At 34.6% G+C, this 13,560-nt stretch overlaps 1 protein-coding gene and 1 long non-coding RNA gene across 3 annotated transcripts in view; both read right to left on the bottom strand.

Annotated features, from left to right (window-relative positions):
* Positions 1 to 5,913, bottom strand: part of LOC125505155 — a 19,704-nt gene extending 13,791 nt beyond the window's left edge. Inside the window, exon 1 of the long non-coding RNA XR_007281960.1 lies at positions 5,890 to 5,913. This is a non-coding gene — a long non-coding RNA (uncharacterized LOC125505155). The remainder of the gene's footprint in view (positions 1 to 5,889) is intronic.
* The window catches only part of LOC109542356 (autophagy-related protein 16-1), a 609,070-nt gene that overhangs the window by 258,886 nt on the left and 336,624 nt on the right, over positions 1 to 13,560 (bottom strand). The window lies entirely within an intron of this gene.

Here is a 13,560-nt window from a genome sequence, read left to right as displayed (position 1 = left end):
GGAGGCCCGTAGTCATTTAGATGAAATATTTCTATACATATGGATTGGTGGCGGTGGTCCGTTCAACTGACCTGCACGATCTCTATATCTGACGCCGCTTGATTTTTTGTGCTGTTTTATAAAATATGAAGTGATGGCCACTGCACCACCACCTCAGATGATATGAATGTTCAAATTACTTGTTAAAATATTTTTATGGGTTTTTAAGCACTTTTTTTTCATTCTTGGTGCAGAGAGAATTCGGCCTGCCTGCTGGTTAGTGACACCTGCAATGTTGGCGTGAGAGCAAAATTATTAAATAACAAGAGCAGTAAAGTGTTTGGAAGTTGAAGGCACGCATTTTTAACATCTGTTGAAACATAGTTGATAGTTGAGTAATAGTACTCGGGGCATAATTTAATAAATTGATTTGCACGTCATTATTCTGGAACTAAGTGGCCATCTGAAATGGCATAAGAAAGTGTGCACATACATAGTTTCTATTGTTGATTTAAACTTTACAATAAAAATATATAATTCAATTTAAAATTTTAATGTTGACAGTACTTCTCACAGAGGGCGCTTAAGTAGAATAATAAAACTTTTGTTAAAATACGTCCCCCTACCTATTTCTCACTTCGGCAAAATTTTATAAATATATTTGAAATCGTTTCCGAGATATAGCCTGGTAACACTTTAAAAACTCACCTTGTATAAGAAGAAATCAACTTATGTTACATCTACATCAACTTGATAGAAGTATTACATGATTAACTTGATTCCTTGCGCGAACCACTTTCATAACTCAGATATAAACGAGAGTAGATGTCATTTACTGTTCCAATTATATAAAATATTTTACGCTTTTACCATCCACTTAAGAAAGAAGCTTAACTGTACTAACAGATAGGCTACCAGATAAACAATTAAGGCAAAAAGTCTTTTTAATGCATATATTTTCGACTATAAAGAGCCACTAGTCTTGCTTACTTACGCTAATGGATTGGTCTTTTAGATTGCGATTAAGGTGGTTCGTGAATCTAGATCGCTACTGTTAGACTTATATGGCAGTTTGATATTATATTGTGCAGGTTATTATTGACTATCGAGGCTCGTGAAAAGATTTTTTTGCTTCCGGTGCATTAAATGGAAAATATGCATCCAAAACAATAAAGAAGTACCGTTGCAAACAGATTGCCCAACTTTAATCTTGTGCTTTAGATAGGTTTTACATTGTCCTTAAAACAGGTTACGGTGATCACATCGAGAGTATTGACGTGAGTTGGCCTTTTCGAAATAATCTCTTTCACATACAGCTTAGGGCCGGATAGGTATAATGGTGATATTTATAAGTAAAGTCCGGATAAAAAAGCACAAAAAAATCGAAAAAAGTGCCTACGAAAGCACCAAAAATGAAAAAAAAGTGCTTAAAAACCCATAAAAATATTTTAACAAGTAATTTGAACAAAAATTAAAACAAGTTGTAATGATAATATATTGTTATTTTTATTTGTTATTTTACATTTAACACGTTCTATTTATTTTCAATATACTTATTTACAATTAACAATGCTTAAAAGGAAATATAACGAAACGTTTCTCCAAATTTTCCGTAGTAAAATTATGTCTCCTGTCTGATAAAATGTTTTTGTATGCAGAAAAACTTCGTTCTACATCTACACTTGTTATAGGTGCATATTTAAATTTTGGTATAACTGCTGGATCTATTTTAAAATCGGAATTTGGCGAACCATTCAGAACAGTAGATACTTTTTGCAATGTTTGGAACCCTGTATTCTTTGAACGAGTCTAAACCAATTTTTATTTTATTATTTGACCGATATATCCTGGAATACTATTTGCTGTAGCTTCAAAATCTTTAATAACCTTTATGGATTCCACTAACGGCAGTTGCTGTTTTTGGCAGCTTTGATAAAATATTTTTTTGCAATTTTTTATTCGTTTATTGAACAACGGATCCTGCAATCTTCATTCAGGACCGATACCTGGAATACTATTTGCTGCAGCTTCAAAATTTTTAATAACCTTTATGGATTCCACTAACGGGAGCTGCTGTTTTTCCAAAAATTGAATGCTTTGACTTATAAATTTAAAATGAGTTTTGATAAAATCCATATTATGTGCAAGTTCGGGTAAAAAGTTGAACTCTCAATGTAGGTTTCATAAATATTTTTTTGTCATTTTTTATTAATTTATTGGCCAACGGATACTGCAATTTTATAGTTTCAGCTATGTGGTTAAGGTCATGTGCTAAGCAGGTGCAATGCATTAAATTATAGTAAAACATTTTAAGATTTGATGCAGCTTTAATCATGTATGCTGCTGCGTCGGAAAGCATCAATACAATTTTTTCAGTTGGAACCACCTCGGGCAAAAAAAACTTGTTTAACTCTTCATGTACAAATCTAGAAATTGTATTTTACTGTTCGTTTTTGTTAATTCCTTTGAGCTTATTAAAAATCCTTCTGTGACAATATCTTCATTCAAGASTACTATAATCAAGTTGGCTATATATCTCCCACATKTGGCAGTTGTTTCATCTACAGTAAACCAAATATAATTATTTGCCATCATTTTTTGAATTTGCTGCATTGTATTAYCATAAACTGKGCTGACCTAATATTTACGAAGAGTACTCTCATCTGAAATGCTTTTTAAACAATATTTTTCTAGCAATTGTCTAAACGAACTACTTAGTAATTTATTCAAAATAATGTCTGATTAAACCATAGCACCGCACAAATCAAAATGAAATTGTTTTTGTTCATTAAATCGAGAATTTGAAGCTAGTGAAGTCAAAATAGTTTGTTGCTCATTTTGATTTTCCTCATATTTTTTAATGTGCTCCTTATGCCGTTCAGTTTGTAAATGCTGAGTTACGTCGTATTTTTTGTTAGAAACAACCTGCATCTTACAATAAAATAAGAAAATATTATCTACTCCTATTTTAAAATTTATTAAAACCTATTTTTTTTATATTGTGTCTTAAAGTCCTTTAACTAATGTCAAAAAGGAAATCTCTTAAGAGCCAAAAAATTCAGAAAAATAAAATATTTTAAACACGAAACAAGGACGAGAACAAGAATTTGAAAATTTTTACTTACTTAGTTTTAGAGTATGCTTGGCAAAAAATATTTTTTTTGTCAATTTTTAGTTCTTTGTGACCCTTAATCCACCCTTCAAGGGTTGGCTTTTGTTTTGGCATTGTTTAAGGAGTTACCACGTACAGCTAATTAAGTCGAAGTACAGACGATGCAAACTGGAGATCAGACCACCTCGTCGTAACTAACTAAATAAATAACAAAAGTCTTGGCATAGCGCAAGGCTAAACTTTGGGGAATAACCTACGTGCGAACGGATTTTTCGGGGAATCACGCGACGCCTTGCAAAGTTGCCAAATCTACTTTATATGGACATTTACTCCCGTATAATGTTTTGTACTATTTTTAAAATTATTTAAATTTGCGGAAGAAAGTTAAAATAAGCACGAAAACCAATATACGAAGTTTGGTATAATTCGTTTAGAAATTAAATAATCTTATGGTTGCTTGTAAAATTGAGCAATAAGCAAAATGCTTACAATCCGGTCTTTACGTATAACACGTTGTTATCAAGCTATGGAACAATTAATATATGCATTTTAGGAATCTTAAAGAGATTTTGATTATGGGTTTTCACGAGCAGCATGTTGTTCTATAATTAATTTAATCAGGGTTTCAATATTGACCCTCGCTTAAAAACAGAGCGGACGTTTAGTGAACCATTCGCGATATGATTTATTACTCAGTGAGTTGGTAACTGAATATGTGGTTTATAGGCTTTTTAAGTGGATTTGACTTTATTTCAACCGCAAGCCTTCTGCTATTTATTTCTAAAACATTCCTCGCACTTGTAATGATTATAGATTATTTCTTGATTTTTTTGCGTCGGTTTTTTCTAATAATTCTTACGGGGAAGAGCATTTGTCACATATTTTATGTTCATACTTCTGATTAATAGTTATTTATGTACGAAACACTCGAAAAAGCATTTCGCCAACCAGAAACAAAATAGAAAAGAAACTAAGGGACATTTCTTGAACAACCTGTAAATAATGGTTACCTGATAATTAAGATCGGTTTAATTAAGTTGGGATTCAAATTCGATTTTACTTAAAAGTCTAATTTTTCGTGTCTTAAGCGGTCCAACAATTTTTCGAGCCAGGAAAAAGTTTTGGCAGGATTCAAACCTGCGTCTTCATGATTCTAGCATAACGCTCTTACCAATTACAAAAAACATAATGTGATTGCTAGAGTCATGAAGACGCAGGTGCCAATTCTGTCGAAGACGGTAAATTTTTCGTAACTGCAAATATTCATCATCTTCATCATCATCCGTGGCTTCACAACCGTGGGTGGGTTTTTCGTCACTCAACCGCACATCTCCATTCTTCCCTATCAAGCATCCGATCGGGGCCATCTTCGACGTTCATGGCTTTAAGGTGTTTTGTGATATTACCTCCATCTGAGGCGGGGCCGACTGAATGGAAATTTTTCCCCTGGAACCTTTTTTTTTCGATGCCAGATCTCCTGGAGGCGCCGGCACGCGTAACACGGAATTCAGGAATGCTGACAGTGAGCAGGCCCTGGTCAAGGCTGACTTTGAGTCCATCTACTTTGATGTCGCTCTCCATTGCTCTGTATTTTCCGGTGCCATTTTTGTAGCAGTAATTATTGCTGTTTCCCCAAATATTTTTTACGATGAGCAATATTTGTTGTTTATGCCAAGATAGAACATTTTCTTCTCGGTTTAATACTCTTTAATGTCGGCTACTCCTAATTTTGTATCATATTTTGGATGGTAGGATTTTCTTGAACATGCGCCATCAGCAGTCACGTTTATCGAGGCCTTTATCATATCATCTACTTCCTTTGCCACTTGGTATTCCAGTTTCTATCATTGACTGCCAAACCATTGTTCCTTTGAACGAATGTCTTACTATCGTATCAAGAATAGGAAAATATCCATAATGCTGAGCAAAAAAAGTATTCATATTCTCTTCCCAACTCACAATTTTAGTAATTCATTAGCTTTCCACATTAACAAAACCTGAATTAAGTTGTTTGTAATATCGAAAAAGCGCTCAGATTGATTCTAATGAAATGTGTTATTTTTATGTCAGAGCCATGTTTTGCTGAAAACTCGCTTCTATTGTTCGTGAGATTTCTGATTCGAACGAAAACACACTCGCAAAGCAATTCGGACGAAAATGATTCCAAAGGCCAACACGGAGCCTTAGACTTTGTCCATGTCGGTCAGTTGAAAATTAAAAAACGCTTGATTATAGTTGATAGTACAGTCCACGACAAATAAAAGTACACGATTAAATAGTTGTTGTGTCAATCTGTATTTCGTGCTTCAGTCATTTGAATAAACTTTGAATTTGAATTCCTTGGTCTGCCTTTACGTAAGTGACATAATACTGCCGAACAAATTTTCCTGTTATAAAAATGACTTATGCATATCCTCTTATGACCTCGGTTGCTTCATCAATACATGAGTCTTACATGGAAACAAATTAACAGCGAGTTTCATTAAAAGCCATCGTACAATTCTCCCGAGAATAAAAAATAGTACAGAGGAACCGAACATTTTTTCCTTTATAAAACTTAGGTCATATGATCTTCGTTTGATCACTTACGGGACACCCTCTATGTCACGTCACAGCGCTAATCGTGTGCACGCGGTGCAACGAATCAAAGATCAAGTGCAAATAAGTACAAAAATAAGTCGCAGGGCTCCAGAACTCGATGCATATACTAAATATTAATCTGGATGAAATATGAAACCGTAATAATATATAATAATAAATAAAATCGTAAGTTAACAATCGAAAAGGTAGAAAGAGACGCCGGCTACAAAGCAAGCGTGCTCCAGTGGGAAATGGATACAATTGTATGGAGAGACGACGTAGTTGGCGTTAAAAGTACGATTTCCTACTTCACGTTTACCGAAGTCTGAAGTTATCTCAACATGCAACTGGCATTTTTTGAGCGTATAGCATTAAAAGCAATTTATAATTTTCAAGATCGTTTGCTGAGTTTAATAATAATCCACAAATACGATTGAACTATTACTGGCCGACACAAAATATTCTCACAGGTCACAAAGTTACGGTGTCATTGTAGTAATAACCCAGAAATCTAAAACTTGCAACAAGAAAAATTTCACAGACGGAAAAAAAATAAAAATTCAACTTTAAAGAAATCGATTTAATTAAGCGTTACAAATCAACTGGTTATATAAAATTAACTTTTATGTTTACCTTTCCTAAGCGTATCATATCAGATAAGAAATATAAGTGAAATACTGTCACAAACTGTTAACATATACAGGGTGATTCTAAATTGACGTAATTCCTTTTAAGAGGAAATAGGGGCTCACTTGGAGAGTAAGAGAAAAGAATAGAAGATTTTTTTTGAAAATTTCTAAGAGAATTGAACAGTTGAAAATCGAATTTCAACTTTGTAATTAAGCATTATTTTGAAATGGTTCATTTGGTTGATTGGAGTAGTTTGTCATCCGAAAATAAAAGTTAAGATATTTGCTTCAAATTACGAAAATTTTTCAGATTGAAAAGTAAGTATTTCATTTCGAATTCTCTCTTCTACATATTTTTGATGAAAAGTCAAAGGAGTAATGATGTTTTTAGTCATTATCAAGTCCATACTTTTTGTCTAGAATAACAATCATTTGTCACATTGTGACTTACTTTGAAGCTTCTTTCACAAAATGTATACCAATATCGAATATGCGAAAATGCAATCAGTTATGCGGGAATGCCACATTAACATAGCAGAAACTGTAAGAACTTACTCCGAAAAAGGGCTTGAGACCCTGGAAAATTGGCTTCAGCAAGATAGTGGACGACGACAGTTGTTCGGATACCAGACACAGAAGAACAGCTATTGGACACAATTGCAGAAGGGTCTTCCCAGGTTAAGAATTAGGATGCTACAAGTATTTACGGAATGTTAATTAGCCAGATTACGTTCTACTGATATACTAATATAGTTGTTTGCAAATTTCTCAGTATTTAAGAACAATTAATCCTTCATCTATTTTTGCTGTACTCCTAAAAACCCCCGTACAACCCATCTAGAGAAATGACGCCAATTTTTAATCACCCTGTATACCAATAATGCTTTTATATGCATACTCGATTAGTATGCAATTACTCGGCGGTTTTTATTTATGTCCTACTAACAATATTGTAAACTCCAGACAGAAATGAGAACCTAAAGGAAAATTGGCAAGAATATATAGATTAAAGAGGCATTTTGTATCCATTTTAAAATGTTTAAACAAGAATCTTAAGGTTAAGGATGAAAAAGAAGACAAAAAATGTCAAACTATAAAATGGAAAGACATGAGATGGTCTTCCCGAAATTAAAACCAAACATATCAGCTTTCTCAAAAGAGATATACTTTCGAAACCATTCCTTGAAACGAATAGGTGTTTCGGAAGAAATGTAGAAATTATGCCGAACGACAGCATAAATACCCGATAAACCCATTAGTTTCATATCAGCTTTCCTTTTTAAATCCTTTGGAAGAGGACTTTCATTTTTTTCAGTAAGGAGAATGCTTTAAAAAATGTTGGCCGTCCAGTAAATCATTTAACATTAGAGCCACTTTACCAAGAACCACTGAAAATACAAAATGATAAATGGGCGATTTTACAAAAGTTGCTAGATATCCTGCTCAGCAAAACTACAGAAAACTAACCAGCAATCAGAAGAAAGCAAAGTAAAGACCGGATTTTAAGCATTTTGCTTATTGCTGAACTTTATAATCAACCATAAGATTATTTAATTTCTTAACGAATTATACCAAACCCAGTATATTGCAATTTTGCCTTTTAATTTTTTAAATTTTTCATCCTTTTTTGTCCGTTCGTGCTTATTTTAACTTTTTCCCGCACATCGAAATAATTTAAAAAATAGTACAAAACATTATACGGGAATAAATGTCCATATACAGTAAATTTGGCAACTTTGCAAGGCGTCGCGTGATTCCCCGAAAAATCCGTTGGCACGTTGGTAATTCCCTAAAGTTTAACTTTGCGCCATGCAAAGACTTTTGTTATTTATTTAGTTAGTTACGACGAGGTGGTCTGGTTTCCAGTTTGTTTGCATCGTCTGTACTTCGATTTAATTAGCTGTACGTGGTAACTATTTAAACAATGCCGAAACAAAAGCCAATCATTGAAGAGTGGATTAAGGGTCACAAAGAACTAAAAATTGACAATAAAAATATTTTTTGTCAAGCATGTTCTAAAACTGTAAGTAAAAATTCGCAAATTCTTATTCTCGTCTTTGCTTCCTGTTTAAAATATCATTTTATTTTTCTAAATTTTTTGACTTAAGAGATTTCCTTTTTGACATTAGTTAAACGACTTTAAGATAGAATATACAAAAATAGGTTTTAATAAATTTTAAAGTAGTAGGTAATATTTTCTTATTCTATTGCAGATTGTTTGGCATTTACAAACTGAACGGCATAAGGAGCATATTAAAAAATATGAGGAAAATCAAAATAAGCAACAAAGTATTGTACCGTGCATGGCCGGGTATCAAACTCTTTCTTCAGCTTCCAACTTTTATTCCACTCGGTATAACTTTATATACGGAACAGGAGCTAACTTCAAAATTACCGTCAACTTCACAAACAATAACAATAACAAACGGAAAACTCGGTCTTCCGACTCGCGGGGTTTAACCTTTTCTGCACCCGGCCGCGGCTGTCACTTCACTCCCCCCTCTGGTTCTCATCGCCGCTTATATAGTTTCCTCCAGGTAACCCAGACGGTTCTAGAAATTTCCCGCTTGTCAGTATCATATTTGACAGTAAATGGGGCTCAAAGGGGGCTCCCATTTACTGAAATACCATAAATTTCGATCCCCCCATTCCAAACGTGAGTACACCAGGCCATTTGCGTCACACTGCTTCCCTTCTAAACCCTAATCGCCCCGATTAGGTAATTCCTGGATCATCGTTATATCTGGCCAAACGGTAAATGTGGGCAACTTTAAATTTTGCCTGAGGGCTCTTCTGATTGCTCATCAACAGTTGAACGCCGCCGACGTCGCGCGGCTTTTCGCTGGTGTTCACTTGGCGCACCACGTTGTCCATCTATTGAATCGGCGGCCTCACCAGGTTAAAGAACGTGAACAGATCTCCAGTATCGGCCAGTTTTTCTCTGCGCTGCTCGCAAACCATTTGCAAACTGCCCCATGCAGACACCACTTCTTGTTCTTTATTTGTGATCTCTTTAGCTCCGTCGCCCGCATAGCTGGGTTGAAGCTTGGCCGATTCCTCTTGGATCTGTTGGACTTGGTTCTGAAGCGTCTGCAGGTCTTGCATGAAGTTCTGATGTTTGCGTTGCGGCGTTGAAACAGAACCAGCATATTGGCCCAGTTCGTCCGACATGGCCACCTGCGTCTCCGAAATGCTACTGAGTACATCCTTGCAATCGTAGAAGAACTTGTGTCATTCACGGGAAGCCGCAAGCATTTGCGTTCGGGTTTCGATCAATTCCAACAAGTTATGCCAAGCCTCGTTCAGCCCGTCCTTCCTTTCGGCGATTGTTGCCGAGTCGGAATGGCCGGCAGCTATCAAGGAGTCTGCAATGTCGTTGACTCCCGCAACTCTTTCACTTCCAATCGTTTCCGTCTTGTGGGCGAACTCCTCCTCTGTTGAGCAGGAAGATCTGCAATTAATGCATTGCACCTGCTTAGCACATGGGTTTAACCGCATAGCTGAAACTATAAGATTGCAGTATGCGTTGGTCAATATATTAATACAAAATGACAAAAACTATTTATAAAATCTCCATTAAGAGTGCAGCATTTAAAGGAAATATGTCCTGTATTCCCTCACCCCCAGAACCTATTTTAACACGGTGGGGAACTTGGCTAGATGCTGCCTTGTACTATGCCAATAATTTTAACGAATTTAAAAGCTTGATACTTGAATTTCAAGGTACAGAAAGCAAAGCAATTCAAGAATGTCAGGAAGTTTTAGAAGTACCCGAACTTGCACATAATTTGGCTTTTATCAAAACTCATTTTAAATTTGTATGTCGAAGCATTCAATTTTTGGAAAAACAGCGGCTGCCGTTAGTGGAATCCATAATGGCTATTAAAAATTTTGAACCTGCAGCCAATAGTATTCCAGGATCTATCGGTCAAATAGTAAATGAAAAATTGGTTCAGACTCTTACAAATAATACAGGGTTCCGAACATTGCAAAAAGTATTTACTATTTTGAAAGGTGTGCCAATTCCGATTTTAAAATAGATCCAGCAATTATACCCAAGTTTAAATATGCACCTACAACCAGTGTAGATGTAGAACGAAGTTTTGTGCATACAAAAACATTTCATCGGAAAGGAGACATAATTTTACTACGGAAAATTTGGAGAAACATTTAGTTATATTTCTTTTAAGCATTGTTAATAGTAAATAAGTATATTGAACGTGAACAGAACGTGTTAAATGTCAAATAATAAATAAAAATAACAATATCTTATCATTACAACTTTTTTTAATTTTTTTGCAAATATTTTTATGCCATTTTTTTGTGGTTTTTTTAAATATATTCATGCTTTTTTAGGCACATTTTTTCCATTTTTTTGTTCTATTTTATCCGGTCTCTATACATAAGCATCCCAGTGCAAGTTTTTATTTTACGTCTAACTTGTTTTGCTTTTCCGTTTTCATGAGTGAGCCATTCCGAGATGTTTACCCTTAATGTTTTTTTCTCATACTTTTGAACCCAGTAGTGTATTTTTGAGAATCGTTTAGGGTTTGTACTAAAAGTTGACTAACTAAAATTCAAATGGCTAGATAAACTGTCAATGATCAAATCTTGTTTCGCATAATATAAGATATCACTCTTCAAAATACTGTATATTTACTATAACAATTAATATAAACTATCGTCCCATATTATTAAGCTTATTATTTGTATTATCCATGACCCTGTACCCATACATAATACATTGCGTATGATAATTATTAAACTCATTACTTGCATTCGTGTGAAATCTAGCACATGGGAAATGTCGTGCGAGTAATCGACAGTCAAAAAACATCTTCAATCGGTGATAACTAGAACAATTACTATTCATCTGGGTTAACTCAGACCTGTTACGATTGTTTTGGAGCGATTTGATATTATTTAAATATTAATGTGAGGATTCAGTAATTTTGGGGCATAAAAGCACAGCGGTGTGACATGTATAGTAATTACGTAGTTTTCTATACAATATACTGAGTATTGCGTCATTTTCGGACTTTACTATCTCTTTTCTAACATTCCCTTTTAATAATCTCTTTGTATAACATTCGTCTTTCCATTGTTATTTGTGCTCGTGTTGCACTTTGTGATGGTGTGAAAGTGTCCATGTTGGGGATCCATAGGTGAGGACAGGGAGTACACATTGACGATATTCTTTGCTCCTGATGTATTGTGTATTGTGGATATTTTTTATTTTTTAGTATGTAACTCAATTTGGCAAATGCTGCCCAACGCACTCGAATTCGTCTCTTGATTTGGGCTGTTTGGTTTTCTTTGTTGAGCTGAATAATTTATCTCAGATATACAGGGTGATTCAAAATTGGCGTCATTCCTTTTCATATTACCCCTAAATAGGAGCTCACTTTGAAGGTACTAGAAAAATATTAATTTTTTTGTTAATTTCTAGAAGATATTAACAGTTGAAAATCAAATTTCAACTTTGTTATTAAGCATTATTTTGAAAGTGATCCATGTTTAATTGGAAGCATATTGGAGTATTCAAGCATTCAAGAAGAAAAATTACGATCTTTTATATTAAAAAAGTTCTCTTCTACAACTTTTTGATGCAAAGTCATAGCGGCAAGGAATGATTTTTGTCATTAACCGATAGTTACAGGTGAATAGCCCTTGACAATAATAACAATAATTTGTCAAATTGTGACTTACTTTGAATTTCCTTTCACGAATTTGTGGATATGCGATTAGTTTATGGGAAATGTTATAGTAACATAGCAGACGCTGAACGAACTCACAAAAGCCGAGGAGAGTTTTTCCAGGACGATAGTGGACGACAATTGATGTTCGGGTACCAGACACAGAAGAACAAGGATTGGACATAGTTGCAGCAGAGCCTTCCAGGAACACTCAGAACATTGCACAACCACTGACACTTTGCCAGGCAGCAAATAAATACCGACGACATTCTTACCACGTATGTAAGATCACATTAAACCAATGGATTACTGGAAACCGGTATAAATTAAGCAGGGGTTAATTAACCGAATACGAGAAGCTGCTCGAGAAAAGTGCATAATAAGGTTATACACAGGCACGTGGTTGGAGTTACAGAATCAAATTTATGTTTTTTAAATTTGTAAACAAACTAATAATTCGAGGCTATGAGTTTTGAAATAGGTTCCGTCATTCAACGATCCTTGTTGATTTTTCCGTTTATCCTTGTCTATCTTATTGTCACTTTCTCTATTTATCCATGGTTGCCGGAGTAATAAATAATTACGAAGCTACAGGTATTTACGTAATGTTAATTAGGCAGATTACCTTGAAAAACATTGTTGGCGTTTTTATAATATAGTTTTTTGCAAATTTCTCAGTTTTTACTAACAATTAATTTTTTACTAATTTTTATGTACTCCTAAAACACCACCAGACAACACCTCCAGAGGAATGACCCCAATTTTGAATCACCGTGTATGTATTCATCGACTTTTTATTGATCCATTCGTATTGAGACTTCCTCAGCAATGAAAACTTCTACTGCTTAAATACATTTTTCAAAAAGTCACTACAACGCAAATGGACGTGTAAAACCCCAGAAAATTAAAGAAAAATAGATTCACTAGATTCTTTCAAACGATCCTAAACGCTGCAAAGGCGTCGCAGTTTTAAATAGAGCCGACATAGGAAACGACCATAGAAGGGTCAGGGCATGTTTTAACATTGGTATCAAAATAGAAAGAAGTAAGTTAATAAAGCAACTTCTTCTTCTTCAAACTAAAGTTTTTGAAAATAATATGGAAATAAATCTACTCAATGAAAAACTGATAACATACATAAAAACAGCAGCTAAGAAGATCTGCTCAAAAACTAAAAAACTAGGAAGTTCCAAACTTAGCACAACCGCATGCAAATGATGAAACAAAGAAGAGAGTTGGAAAAAGGAACAGAAGAGCGGAAATAACTTAACAAATCTGTAAAGAAGGCCATCCGTAGAGATATGAGATCACACATAATAATATAAAGGCATAAAGACTGATACGAGACACCATGTTTTCATTTCTAGAAAAATAAAAACATAATAGTGCTCAGGTCAAGACTGTCCAGTGGAAAGAAAATAATTACTAATATAGGAAACAAACACGTTGCAACAATAGTTCTATCAGACTCTTAGCAATTTCCGCATGTCATTGAATAATTCTACAGGGAGTTGTATTTGTCTGGGATACCTGCTGCGGAAGATGATGCAACACGACAAATTTC

The sequence above is a fragment of the Dendroctonus ponderosae genome, unplaced genomic scaffold (genome assembly GCF_020466585.1).
Source record: "Dendroctonus ponderosae isolate FM_Combo_2020 unplaced genomic scaffold, Dpon_F_20191213v2 Dpon_F_20191213_7, whole genome shotgun sequence".
Lineage (NCBI taxonomy): Eukaryota > Metazoa > Arthropoda > Insecta > Coleoptera > Curculionidae > Dendroctonus > Dendroctonus ponderosae.
This window is presented reverse-complemented; position numbering and strand designations above follow the sequence as displayed.